Source organism: Sminthopsis crassicaudata, chromosome 1 (genome assembly GCF_048593235.1).
Source record: "Sminthopsis crassicaudata isolate SCR6 chromosome 1, ASM4859323v1, whole genome shotgun sequence".
Classification (NCBI taxonomy): domain Eukaryota; kingdom Metazoa; phylum Chordata; class Mammalia; order Dasyuromorphia; family Dasyuridae; genus Sminthopsis; species Sminthopsis crassicaudata.
The window spans coordinates 419855169-419870307 of record NC_133617.1 but is presented as its reverse complement, the minus strand read 5'-3'; the positions used below and the strand labels follow the sequence as shown (position 1 = coordinate 419870307).

Genomic DNA, 15139 nt, shown 5'->3' with positions numbered 1-15139 from the left:
GGTTGGGAAAATACACTCAAGTAAGGAATTAGGATTTGGGGTTTTTTCTTTGTTTACTCAGGATATAAGCAAATTTGTGATATGAAAACCCAAATCAGCCTTTACTTTTTAATAACCAATAGATTTTGTGCTTGATTTAGCTTATCTCACATACAATAAAGAATTTAAGAAATACTTGTTGAATTGAGCTGAATTCCTGAAGAGAAATGCCAATTTGCCCTTAAGTATCAGCACCACCCCCTAAGTACCATTCTTGTTTCTATAAACTCTAGAAGCCAATCTATTTTCTGCCAACTGAAAACTTTTGGAACAACTTTGGAACGTGCTTAGGATATGTTGGGGCCTTTGTATCTAAGGCTAAAATCCCAAAATTCTGCCCCTGAAAGCCTTGAGCAGAAAAACCCTATGGAGCAAAAAATCTAGGAATGTGTTCCCAACATTCTGGGAGGATGTCTGGTGGAGCAGACAAACTGGCTCAGTTCTCTTATAGACAGAGCTTCAAAAAGCTCCTCTGGAATTTCACTTATTGCATTATTAACCTCCTGGAGTGAAGACTAAGTCACAAGCCATTTTGTGTTTCTATTTATGTTTTTAAAGTACTACTCCCCAAATCCAAATCATTTTCTGTATTTCTTAGGGCAATGACCAGGTAATCAAATGGTGAGTGGGAGAGCACTAATGTCTAGTCAGGGTAGATGTAAGGTAGGAGACCTTTTTTTTGGGTTGCCTAGAAGCGGAACTCAGTAATATAAAATGGTCAAAAATACTGTCTGAGATGTCATTCATTAGCATGAATAATTTTACCTGTATAATCCTTTTAAATCTCTGAATAAAAATGTAGGATAGACTTTACATGATAGCCTACTAGTATTGCTCATTATAACAAAACTGACAGAAGAGAATAGATCATTGCAATTCCCTTGTTCAAAAACCCTCAGTGACTATTACCTCTAGGATAAAATATAAAAATTTCTTAACATTTAGGCTTTAACCTGCCTTTTCAATCTGTTTCACATTATTCTCCTTTATTCTTTCCACATTTTGGCCAAATTTGATTAATTCTGGCTGTTCTCAAAACTCAATCATCTCCATATGCAGCAAATCTGGTCCCTATACTTGTACGTACAGTACATCTCCATCTCTTTTTTAGAATTCTCATCTTCCTTCAAGGTCAGTTTAGGAGCTACTTTCTGTTAGAGGGAAGCTCTTCCTGATCCTATTGCCCCCCTCCATCCCTTTGTTAAGGCTCTCTTTTATCCTCACTGTAATGGAAACCTAGGGAGCAATCACTCTCTCTCAAAGTAGATTTGCAGGTCCTCTGCATGATGGAGAGTTGCCCAGAGCACTGAGAAATGCAGAGGCTTGTCTAGGATCATAATCAATCAGCCTTTAGTAAGTTCTTATTATATGCTGTCAAGGCACTTTGCTGGGTACTTGAGATACAGATCAGTTCCTGCCCTTAAAGATCTTACAGACATGAAAATATAAATGTGTATTTACAATATGTACAAAATAGATATAACTAAAGTGACAAACATGAGCATGTGTTCAGAGCCCTTCCTTAGCAGTACTGAAGGATTTTCACTTTGGGATGGTGCAGCCCCCTTGGAGGCCCCCTTCTTGGTATCTTGGTCTCCTGATGGCACACTGTGTAAAAGAGGACTGACACAAGAAGAACTTGCATACTGTGCTCAACTAACTTTAAAAGGAAAGGCAGTTTCTATGATTACTTTCTTTTCTCATCTGTAGAGCTGTTGGGACTCTTTGAGCCTTTCTTTTGACCTTTCATTGGGGATGGTGATAAGGGAAGGTACTTTCCTCTTCTCCTTAGCAGAGATAGTGATTGCATGCGTATGACAGAAATAACATGTGCTTGTGAATGAATCTGAGACCAGATCTTACAAACTGGTTCTAACTTGGCAACAACCTTGTAAGTCTGAGAGGACCAAGATACTATTTGCTCAGTGGGAGGTGATTTCCACAATTTTCTGAGGATGACCACAGTTAGGATGATAAGCCTAAATCAAGTTTGCTAGGACAGCTTCATTGAGATGCTTAGGCAGAGCAAGGCTAAGATGAAGACAATAAAGTGTTTCAAGTTTCAATGTTTTGAGTGTAATTCTCCCAGGAGAGTATAATAAGAGTTATGGATTCCTGGATCGTGCTTTATGTATCTGTGAATGCACACTTATGAGTCATTTGTGTTTTAAACATTTCTTTTGTGATAGAGGAAATAAATAGCTGTCCTATCTATACCTCATCTACTTTCTATATTGCATATATGTCTAGAAATTATTCTATTAATTTATACTGGGGGAATCTCAGACATAGTAGACAAAGTCTAAGCTATAAGAGATTTCCTCCAATGTTTTCCCAATAGGGAAAAATGAGGCACAAGAGTACAAGAAGAGCTTGATCCCCTTTGTTAAGTGTTAGGCATAAAGCCAGGACCCCTTGGTGAGTGAGGGTATTCCTAGCATGTGTTGTCCCAATATATTTCTGGCTGTGGGATTTTGCATATATACAAGGCAATTGGGGTGGGGGTGGGAGTACTAGCAACTAAAGGGATTGAAAAGGCTTTGTGTGAGTGGTGACAGTTGATCTGACCCCTAAAAGAAATGAGGAATTTTAAGAGGTGGAGGTAAGAAAGGAGTGGATTTTAGGCTTATGGTGAATAGAAAATAGAAAGGAATAGAGACAGCAAATGGACTGTCTTATATGATGATAAAGAGTAAAAAGGCTAGTTTGGCTGGACCATAGTGAGTGAACAAGGAAAGTAATGTGTAATAATGCTGAAAATTTAGATTAGGTTCAAATGCCAAATAGAGGTGCTTAAATTTAGTTCCTGAAATGATAGAGAGCCACTAGAGTCTATTGAGCAAGGAAATGACATGGTCAAACCTGCTTTTTAGGAAAACCATGTTAGCGGCTGTGTAGGGAGAAATCATGAGATAAGGAGACTAATTAGAAGATTATTGCAAAAATCCAGGTGAGAGGTAATGAGGATCTGAATGGATCTGAGAGATATTGTAAAAGCAAAATGACAAGATTGGAAAAAATGATTAGATATGTAGGATGAGTGAGAGTAAGGAGGCAAAGATGACATCAAGGTTTTGAATGTAGGTGACAGGAGAGATGGATGTTAGGAAAGACAGTTATGCCTTCAACATATAGTTAGGATGTAAACAGGCAGTCCCTGACACCAGGGACTGCCTGAATCTGAGGCCAGCTCTTTATCCACTATGCTGTGGTCTCTATGAATGCTGTGCTTAAATTTCAGAAAGACACATTAATTTCATGCAATAGGGATACAACCCTGAATTGGAATCTGCTCCATCTGCCAGGATATTGCCCAGGCAATGTCTTTATATAACAATATCCTATGGGATTTCAATATGCTAATTTTTCTTTCTAGATACTAGGCCACTTTCACTTGAATATATGTTAAGTATATAATTTGAGAGGCTATCTGGCTTCATGGACAGAAAGTCAGATTTCCATTCAAGGCCTGGATTCAAGTCCTGTCTTTGGACACTTCCCAGCTGCATGACTCTTGGCAAGTTTCTTAATTTTTCGGTGTCCCAAGCAGCTTTCTAAAAATACAAGTTGTAGAAAAAGTTATTGATCTATATTGGTATAATGCATTTCCTTACCTGGAATTCCCAATAAATTCACTAATTAGGTGCTAATGGATAACTCTTTGATTATACAAAGGGAAAAAAACACTCAAAATTCAGGATCCTGAGGTTTATAGCTAAAAGGGATTTTAATTCAATCCTGTCATTTGAGAGCTGAGAAAATTGATTCAGAGAAGTTAAACAACTTGAGATTATACATGAAGTAGAAGAGCTAAAATCTGATATAAAGTCTTCTGACTGTGAATTGTGCTTTTTCTGATACAACATATTACTACGTGAGTTATTAATCTATTAGGGCTTTAGCCTACTAAAAGCCCATGAGAATTACAATTCAGGGTAACCTAACCCCACTTGCTGGAGACTTATGGTAATAAATAAACATTACACCCTGGAAGAAGCAGCTACTACAGTAGCAGAACAGCAGCTTGATCTTTGAAATCACTTCACTATAGTAATTGGCATTCTAAAGTTATTAGCAACATGGATTTCCTGATACTAATAGGCTTAGAACCAAGGACGATAGTTGCTTACTCTCCACTGAGTTGTTCTATGGCTACAAGCTTCACCCCCCTTCACTTGTTTTGTTCAACATGTGGTTAGGGCAAGCACACATGCATATTATCACCCCATTTCCTCATTACACCAAGCAAATAATAATAACAATAATGTTGGAACATGTGCAAATTAGAGCAGATGAAATCCCTCACTCTTGATATTCCTTTTTTTTTTTCCTTCTGAATTCAGGCTGAGAGTTGGAACAAGTTGACGCAAATCAATTGCAAAGATCAGTGACTGTGCAGCTAAGTCTAGGTTCTCAGTTTCCATCCTGTTCTTTCTAGATTCTTTCCCCTAATTCTTCATGATTATGAAATATTTTACTAAATACTTTTATATTCATCTGCCCAAATTTGACAATCATAGGTTTATGATTTAGATCTTTGGGTACCGGTTTTGAGGTACCTTGTGAATCTGAACTCCCACAACCAATCTGATTGCCTTTAATAGTCAGGAGATACAATTAGCTCTAAGTAAAGATATTTATTAAAATGGTATAGGAAGAATGAGAAGCTAGGAAGCACAGGAGATATAAGAGTGCTGGGCTTGGAGTCAGAAAGACTCCTCTTCATGAATTCAAATCTGGCCTCAAGACACTTACTAGCTGTATGACCCTGGACAAGACACTTAACTCTGCCTCAATTCCCTCATAGTAAAGTGAGCTGGAGAAGGAAATGGCAGACCAACATGAGGTCATGAAGAGTTGGGACACAGCTGGAAAACCTGAACATAGGAAGAATAGTAGTCACAAAATACTTCTCTGACTAATATAGGGCACATACTTTCATAAATAATGTCCATGGGAACAGTAGGCATGAACTTTTGAGTACAATGGTCATGAGGCACATGCATGTGACTAAGCCATCTCCACTCCAGAACTACAGAGATTCTGTGCTCTCTCTCTCCTCAGGTCAGTCTCATGAGGCTTCTCCCTGGACAGGTAACTTAGTTGAGTTCACAGAGTCTTGCTTCCTCTCTGCAGGATTTGCTCCCCATCTGTGCATATCTGCTCTTGATTTTCAAGAATAATACTCTCTCCAATCGTAGTCAGCTCTCTTCTTTGCTACCACCAGTCAATCATGTTCGTTGAAACTTTCAGCCTTCAGTGACCAAGTCTCTGTGTCGATGTTTGCTTGGAAAGAGTATGTAGCTTTGTCCCTTTGTGCTTCAAACTTCTTGAAATGACTCTGCAACTACACAATGAGGGTCTTCCTAAGTGATACATGCTATGGTTGACGGAATGAAGAGGATTTAAGAGGATTTAGAGAGGATCCTCTCTCTTTAGTGTGCAAGGGTCAAACTGCACAAAGTATTTTTGGTCTAGACTGGCTGAAACTCTCAACAGCTGGCAGACTCAAGTTATTTAAAACTTCCAGAGGTATGGTCAATTTTTAGCCTGACCAATGGCATTGCTTCTTCAGATCCAATTCTAGTTAAGAAAAACCACAAAGGAAAATTACTGGCAGAATGAGATCAACCCCACTCATTTCTACCGTGGGTTCATTTTATCCTAAACTCTGACTTTTCTGTTTGTCTTAGTTCTATTTTTTTCTGATATTTTAAGATAAGATATCCACCATTACTACTATATATATATGTAGCTTCTCAAAGTTTTCCAATCTTCCTCTCGATTTAAATCTAGGTATAGACAAACTCTCTTTCCACTTTGTTCTATAGAAACACATTTAAAATTTTTCAAAATAAAATGTGAATTTCAAAGGAAATAAAAATAACAAAATATAGTAGACAAATAATGAAATTTTAAACTACAGATAGTTCTGGTTGACTATGTTTAGGGAGTTCTCAGATATAATTTATTTTTCTAATTTCAGGTTTATTTGACTTGAACTCTAGGCCAAGTTAAATGTGCTTCAAGTTTACAGCACAATCAGGTTAGTACATGGATGGGATTCTCATCCTTTCCAAGAATTTGTGTTTCAACTTTTCCATAACATGAGCTCTCAGGTTGTATCTTCTGGTTCTAAGTTGTACTGTATCTCCATTCTTTAGTCCTCTTGGTTCTTAGATCTCTAGATAAGAAAGGTTCTGCTTTTCTATGCAGTCACCAAAATTTGTTCTTTGGATTTCACATCATTCCTAAACTGATCCTGCAGTCATATATAGTAGAGGTGTCAAACTTGTGACCAAGTAGTGAAGTGCAGCCCAAACCAGTTTAAAATGTACTAGGAAATGTTTTTTAAAAAAAAAAATACAACATAAATGATTTTAATTTATGGTTTTCTAAGTTAATGTGAGCCAGCAGGGATCCATTTTTCTTTGAGTTTACTATCACTAATTTTAGATTTTACTTCTCTTAGTGGTCTTTATGATTCTGGCCTATTGGGAGTTCTTTCCCCCATCTCTAACGCATACAGTGAACACTCTGGTTCAAATCTTATGTGATTAGATTGTGAGCTCCTTGAGGGAAGGGACTTTTAACTCTGCTATCCCCAGTGTTTAGCACAGGGTCTGGCACATAATAGGGAGTTTAATAATGTTTTTTTTTATTATTAACTAAAGAATCCCAGGATTCATGTTAGCTAACTAGTAAACATTATTAAACTAGTTAGCTAACATGAATCCTGGGATTCTTTAATTATTGTTCTAATTTTGCTCCAAGTTTCCAAGTGTCTGTTATGATCATCCTTGAACCCTGTCAGTTCCCTTCAAGTATTTGAAGAAAATTCTTGTCTCTTCCAATTGCAGAAGCTGAATCCTTTAAAGACTAATAAGTCAAATACTAGTTACTAAGTGCATATGGTACGCCTAGCATATATAGGAATACAAAGGGATCCAAATAAACTGTATACTAGGGATCCAAAGACATGCAAAAAATAGTCCTGCAGTCCTACCAAATTCTTTTTATGACACAGACATGGTGCTGACACCTAAAGCAGGTAGGATGAAAACAGAGAAAGAAAATTATAGGACAATTTCCCTAATGAATATTGATGCTAAAATCTTAAATAAAATATTAGCAAAAAGGTTACAGAAAATCATCCCCAGGATAATACACCATGACCAAATAGGATTTATACCAGGAATGCAGGGCTGGTTCAATATTAGGAAAACTATTAGCATAATTGACTATATCAATAACCAAATTTAACAAAAACCATATGATCATCTCAATAGTTGCAGAAAAAGCATTTGATAAAATCCAACATCCATTCCTATTAAAAACACTTGAGAGTATAAGAATAAATGGACTTTTCCTTAAAATAGTCAGTAGCATATATTTAAAACCATCAGTAAGTATCATATGTAATGGGGATAAACTGGAACCTTTTCCAGTAAGATCAGGAGTGAAACAAGGTTACCCACTATCACCATTACTATTCAATATTGTATTAGAAACGCTAGCTTTGGCAATAAGAGTTGAGGAAGAGATGGAAGGAATTAAGAGTAGGTAATGAGGAAATCAAATTATCGCTCTTTGCAGATGATATGATGGTACACTTAGAGAACCCCAGAGATTCTACTAAAAAACTATTAGAAATAATCCACAACTTTAGCAAAGTTACAGGATACAAAATAAACCCACATAAATCATCAGCATTTTTATACATCACTAACAAAATCCAATAGCTAGAGATACAAAGAGAAATTCCATTTAAAGTAACTGAAGATAGGATAAAATATTTGGGAATCTATCTGCCAAGGGAAAGTCAGGAACTATATGAGCAAAATTAGAAAAAACTTTCCACACAAAGTCATATCTAACCAATTGGAAAAAAAGATTAAGTGCTCTTGGACAGATTGAGTGAATATAATAAAGATGATAATACTACCTAAACTAATCTATTTATTTAGTGTTATACCAATCAGACTCCCAAAAAACTATTTTAATGACTTAGAAAAAATAACAACAAAATTTATCTGGAAGAACAAAAGGTCAAGAATTTCAAGAGAACTAATGAAAAAAAAAAACTTAAATGAAGGTGGCCTAGCCATACCAAATCTAAAACTATATTATAAAGCAGCGGTCACCAAAACCAAGAAATAGACTAGTTGATCAGTGGAATAGGTTAGGTTCAAAGGATAAAAGAGTCAATAACTTTCATAATCTAGTGTTTGTCAAGCCCAAAGACCCCAACTTTTGGGATAAGAATTCATTATTTGACAAAAACTACTGGGAAAATTGGAAATTAGTATGGCAGAAACTAGGCATTGACCCACACTTAACACTGGACACCAAGATAAGATCAAAATGGGTTCATGATTTAGACATAAAGAATGAGATTATAAATAAATTAGAAGAACATAGGATAGTTTACCTCTCAGACTTGTGGAGGAGGAAGGAATTTGTGACCAAAGAAGAACTAGAGATCATTATTGATCACAAAATAGAAAATTTTGATTCTATCAAGTTAAAAAGCTTTTATACAAAACTAATGCAGATAATATTAGAAGGGAAGCAATAAACTGGGAAAACATTTTTACAGTTAAAGATTCTGATAAAGGCCTCATAGAAAACTGACTCAAATTTATAAGAATTCAAGCCATTCTCCAACTGATAAATGGTCAAAGGATATGAACAGACAATTTTCGGATTATGAAATTGAAACTATTTCTACTCATATGAAAAGGTGTTCCAAATCATTATTAATCAGAGAAATGCAAATTAAGACAATTCTGAGATACTACTACACACCTTTCAGATTGACTAAGATAACAGGAAAAGATAATGATGAATGTTGGAGGGGATGTAGGAAAACTGGGACACTGATTCATTGTTGGTGGAGTTGTGAATGGATCCAACCATTCTGGAGAGCAATTTGGAACTATGCTCAAAAAGTTATCAAATTGTGCATACCCTTTGATTCAGCAGTGTTACTACTAGGCCTATATCCCAAAGAAATCTTAAAGGAAGGAAAGGGACCTGTATGTGCAAAAATGTTTGTGGCAGCCCTCTTTGTAGTGGCTAGAAACTGGAAATTGAATGGATGCCCATCAATTGGAGAATGGCTAAATTGTAGTATAAGAATGTTATGGAATATTATTGTTCTATAAGAAATGACCAGAATCAGGAGATCAGTACACACTTCAACAACAATACTATATGAGGATCAGTTCTGACGGACGTGGCTCTCTTTAACAATGAGAGGATCCCAATCAGTTCCAATTGATCAGTGATGAACAGAACCAGCTACACCAAGCGAAAGAACACTGGGAAATGAGTGTGGACCACAACATAGTATTTCCACTCATTTCTGTTATTGTTTGCTTGCACTTTTTTTTCTTCTCAGGTTATTTTTACCTTCTTTCTAAATCCAATTTTTCTTGTGCAGCAAAATAACTGTATAAATATGTATACATATATTGTATTTAATATATACTTTATCATATTTAACATGTATTGGGCTACCTCCCATCTAGGAGAGGGGGTGGAGGGAAGGAGGGGAAAAGTTGGAACAAAAGTTTTTACAAGGGTCATTATTGAAAAGTTACCCATGCATCTGTTTTGTAAATAAAAAGCTATTTTAAAAAAGCAAAAACCAAAAAACAGTCCCTGCTCTCAAGTAATTTCCAATTTAAAATGGGATGGGGGGGGTTGACAGTATGCAAACAACTATAGACAAATAAGATATATATATATATATTTAGGATAAACTCAGAGGGAAAACATCAAGATTAAGAATTAGAAAAGGTGAATAAATTGTGGTATATGAATATTATATAATATTATTGTTCTGTAAGAAATGACCAACAGGATGATTTCAGAAAGGCCCGGAGAGATTTACATGAACTGATGCTGAGTGAAATGAGCAGGACCAGGAGATTGTTGTATACTTCAACAACAATACTATATGATGATCAATTCTGATGGATGTGGCTATTTTCAACAATGAGATGAACCAAAGCAGTTCCAATAGAGCAGTGGTGAACTGAACCAGCTACACCCAGCAAAAGAACTCTAGGAGATGATAGAATTCTCAATCCCTCTAATCTTGTCCACCTGCATTTTAGATTTCCTTCACAGGCTAATTGTACACTATTTCAAAGTCTGATTCTTTTTATACAGCAAAACAACTGTTTGGACATGTATACGTATATTATATTTACTTTATACTTTAACATATTTAACATGTATTGGTCAACCTGACATCTGGGTGGGGGGGAAGGAGGGGAAAAATTAAAACAAAAGGTTTGGCAATTGTCAATGTTGTAAAATTACCCATGCATATATCTGGTAAATAAAAACTATTTAAAAAAAAAGAATTAGAAAAGGGAAAAGCACACAAGAGTATTACTGCCAAATTTTGAAATCCCCACATGAAAGAGAAAATTTTACAAGAAATAAGAAAAAAAAATTCACATACTGTGGAGTTACAATTAGAATCATATAGGACTTCTTGGCAGCCACAATAAAAGATTGCAGGTCCCAGGAAACTATCTACCAACAATCAAAAAAAAAAACAGACTTACAGCCAAAAATAACATATCCAGAAAAATTATCCATAATATTGAATTTTGAAAAAAAATGAACATTCAAGGAACTTGCAGATTTTCAGGTCTATCAACTAAACCTGAACTCTTTAGAAAATTTAATATATAAGAGCCTTTATCAAAGATCAATTTTAAGGAACTTAAAAATGGACAAATTGTTTATTTTTTATATGGGAAATGTGTGCCATATGTTTAAGATTGACATCAGCAATAGGATAGATAAAAAAAAAGATTGGGGCAGAGTTAAGGTAAAAATAGTAATTTTATTATACGAATGAGGTACAGAGGAAGAAGAGACACAGAGGCATTAGAGGGGGGAGAAGTGAAAACCTATTCACATCGGGAATGGGTTAAATAGGCAACATTGCATATATACCATGAATGGTATATATGCACCCTCCAAAATCTAAAAGAAATAAGGGTAAAAGGATGGAAAGAGGGGTAAGTAAAAGGTGTGGGAAGAAGAGAAGGAAGGGATCCATGGAGGGAAGAGGTTAAATAATAAATAGCAAGGCAAGTTAGGAGCAGAATTCAAGTCTTCCTGACTCCAGGCCCAGAGTTCTATTCATTGAGCCACTAGCTGCTTCTCAGCAGAAAGATGGGGGCTAGATAAATAGTTCTGAGAGTTATTTTGCACAGAGATCATAAATGAAACCCCAAGAACTGATGAGGTTTATTATTAAGTAAAATAATATATAAATATAAATATGTGAACATAAAGGGAGAAATAATGCAAAGAGAATATATAAAAATACTATGAAGTGAAATAAAATAAAGGGAGATGATAATTTAAGTAATAGGAATTTTTAATATTACTAACAAACAATATAAAAGACAAAACTGGGAATAACCCATTCTTAATGAGTATGAACTGGATGAAGATACAGTAAAAGAGACTGAAAAGAAATAAGTAGCTCCCCTAAAACCTAGAGTTATCAAGGAGAAAATTATAATCAATTGTGTCAAAGGCTGTAGCAAAGTCAAGAAAGATGAGTTTATTAGCACAGCACCAGCCCTGAAATCAGGAGGACCTAAGTTCAAATTTGACTTCAGATACTTAACACTTCCTTGCTGTGTGACCCTGAGCAAGTTAGTTGCTTAACCCCAACTGCCTCAGCCAAAAAAAAAAAAAAGAAAAAAAAAAAGAAAAGAAAAGAACGATAAGGATTGAGAAAAAATACATTTGGCAGGCAAGAAATGGTTAGAAAGAGGAAACTGAGTCAAATTTATAAAACGAACCATGCCCCAATTGATAAATGATCAAAAGATGTGATCTGTGCCCAACAGGCTATAAATTTATGCATATCTTTTGACCTAACACACCACTACTACTAGGCATGAATAGCAAAACATTAAAAAAAGGAAAATGACCTATATATACAAAAATATTCATAGAAGCTCTCTTCTCAAAGCAAAAATATTGGAAATTAAGGGGATGTCCATTAATTGTGTTTGTGATTGGGATATTATTGTTCCATGGGAAATGATGAACAGAATGATCTCAGGAAAAAACAACAACCTGGAAAGTCCTCCATGTATTCAAACCAAATGAAAAGTATATTACAACAAAGTATTAATAATGTTCTGGGATGACCAGCTATAAATGATTTTGCTATTCTCAATAGTACACATCCATGACTACTTTGAAGTACTTAGGCTGAAAAATCCTATCCGTATCCAAAGAAGGAACTGATTGGGCCAGAATACAGATTGAAGCTTCTCGCTCTTTTTTTTTTTTTTTTTTAAACTTTTCTTGAGGTTTTCATTTTTATTAGGTGGGAGATCTACATTTTCTTTCACAATTTGACTTTTATGGAAATGTTTTTACATAACTTCATATGTGGTTTTTTAATTGTGAGTAGGGATAAGGGAGAGAACTTAGAATTCAAAAAATTTAAAAATGTAAAAAATTATTTTAAATATAATTGGAGAAAAATATTAAATAAATTATATGCGATATTAAAAAATGAAATGGTTAGTAACTTTGGGAAGCAGTTTTGATTAAATGATGAGGCTAGAATAAAAATTATAGAGAGTTAAGGAAATGAGAAGTAAACAGAGGTATATATTGTAAAGAGTATTCTTTGGGAATTTAGTGGCAAAAGGAAGATGAGATGTAGGACAGATATAGAAATAAGGGTAAAGTGAGGTTTTTTTGAGGGAAGAAGAGATGGGCATATTTGTAGGCATTTGGGAAGTAGGAAGTAGACAGGAATCGGTTAAAGATAAATGAGGAAGTACAGAAGATAAAGGGGGAAATCTGCTGGAAAAAGACAGAAAGGGATTACTTGTGCATTTATCCCTTTCCAGGACAAAGTTCACTTCATTATGTGAAATGAGTGGAGAAGATGGCAACAAAGAGAATCTGAGTGGTATGAAATTACAAACAGAGAAGAGACAATTTTTGGCAAAGGGTTTCTCTCTTTTTTTTTTTTTTCAGTGAGACATGAAGCAAGGGTCTCAGCTGAAAAGGCATTGGCAAAAGCACCTGTGAGAGGTTTGAAAAGGGTTGAAAAGTTTTGGAAAAGCTGTTGTTCTGAGTCAATTAGGGAGATGTGAAAAGCTTGCCTTGCCATAGTGAGAGCTAAGTTAAAATTATACATTTGTACTGGACCCAGTCAGCATGGTTGTGCCATTTTCTCCAGCTTTATTCAGTAACACATGACTGGAAGTGAGGCAGTGGATTGTGAAAGTAACCCAAGATGATGGTTGGCAGGGCAAGATCTTTGATAGAAAAAACAAGTGGAAAGAGTGTATAGTTGAACAGGCCACACAACTGTAAACTTATTTGTCAAGATGACTTATGTAGCTTTCCAAAGATCATGTATTTCTGTTGATTCTTCTGATTTCAGCTCAATCTAATCCAGCAAATATTTATTCTGAATTTACTATATGAGAGGCAATGTGCTAGGTAAAAATAGTGAATACAAAGACAGGACAATTTCTAACTTGAAAGAATTTATAATCTAGTAGGGTATGTAAGACTTATACACAAATAACAAGAGTATAGGGTAGAATGTTTCTTTGACAAATGATTATAAGGTAAAATGCCAAGTGGGAAGGAATCAGCACACTCTGAGAATGCTGAGAAAAATATAAAGTGCTACAGTTACATGAAGGAGGAGAGTACCTAGAGGGGCATAAAGGAAGGAACCAAAAAGTCTAACAAGTTACATTTAAACTGAGCTTTGAAAATGGGAAGAAACAGACAGAGATGAGGCAAAATTATTCTGGAGAAACAGAAGAGGCAAAATGAAAGAAAAATAGATTAATTATTAATTAGTAGACCTATCATGTAGCCAAGTGGTGACTCAGAATTTGGGTTCTAGATTCCTAAAGCCAACCTGCTATTGAACATTCTTTGGAGTGCTAAGAACAGAGGCATGAGAATGATCAGGAATAGAATTTATTAGAAAACAAAAAAGTTCTCCTTACTGATCTAATTCTTTTGTGTCAGTTCTTCCTCTTACATCTCATTCATATATCCTAATTACTCTTTTTGCCTTTTCTTATATGGCTTTGCTTTTTGTAATCACATCATATTCAACTTTCTAATAACCCCTTTATTAATGACCATCTTAAGACATATAGTTTACATATGCACATATAAAACAGTTTATTGAGTACCCTGAAATTAATCTTTGATGTTTACATTATATTTCACTTGGATCTTTTATGTCAAATTTTATTAACTTCAGGTCTTTTTGCAACAAAAATCCTTTAAGTCTAGCAATTCATTGACTGTCAATTTTTCCCCCATTCAGGATTATGATTAACTTTTTGTGTGATTCTAATCTCTATCATATTTGAATTGTTCCTTTTTTTCTGGTTCCTTGTAATATTTTACCCTTAATCTGGGGATTTAAGAATTTAAGCTACAATGTTCCTGTAAATTTTCCTTGAAGGATCTCTTTTGGTGGTGATTGGTTGGTATTTTTATTATTATTATTTCTATTTTCTCCTCTTGTTATAATACTTCAGGACAACTTCACCTAATTATTTCTTGTATTATTGAATCTCAATTTTTTAAATTGTAGTTTTCTAGTACTCTAATTATGTCTTTTCTTCTTAGTCTGTTCTCCAGATCTATTGTTTTTCTCAAGAAATGTCTTACACTCATTTCTATTTTTTCATTCTTCATACTTTGTTTTTATTATTTCTTAATCTCTTATAATTTTGCTGGTTTTCCTTACTCACTTCTAGTTTTCAAGGAGTCATTTTTTTCCTTAAGATTCTGAATCTCCTCTTCTAATTTGCTGTCATAATATTCTTGGTTTTGTTTTTAGTTTTTCCTCAATGTATTTCATTTGGTTTTTAAAGTCTTTTTTGAATTTTTCTGTGAATTCTTTTTGGGTAGGTAACCATTTAATGTTACTCTTTGGGGTAGGAGACACTTTTTTTTCAGTCTCCTATTCTGAAGATGATTCCTGGTCTTCATTTTTATTTTCTACAGTTAGAGTAGGTCATCATTGGTGTATTTATCTCCAGTCCTGGGG

At 34.9% G+C, this 15139-nt stretch overlaps 1 protein-coding gene across 4 annotated transcripts in view; it reads right to left on the bottom strand.

Annotated features, from left to right (window-relative positions):
- The window catches only part of RUSC2 (RUN and SH3 domain containing 2), an 89424-nt gene that overhangs the window by 51627 nt on the left and 22658 nt on the right, over positions 1-15139 (bottom strand). The gene's annotated exons all lie outside the window — the stretch shown is intronic.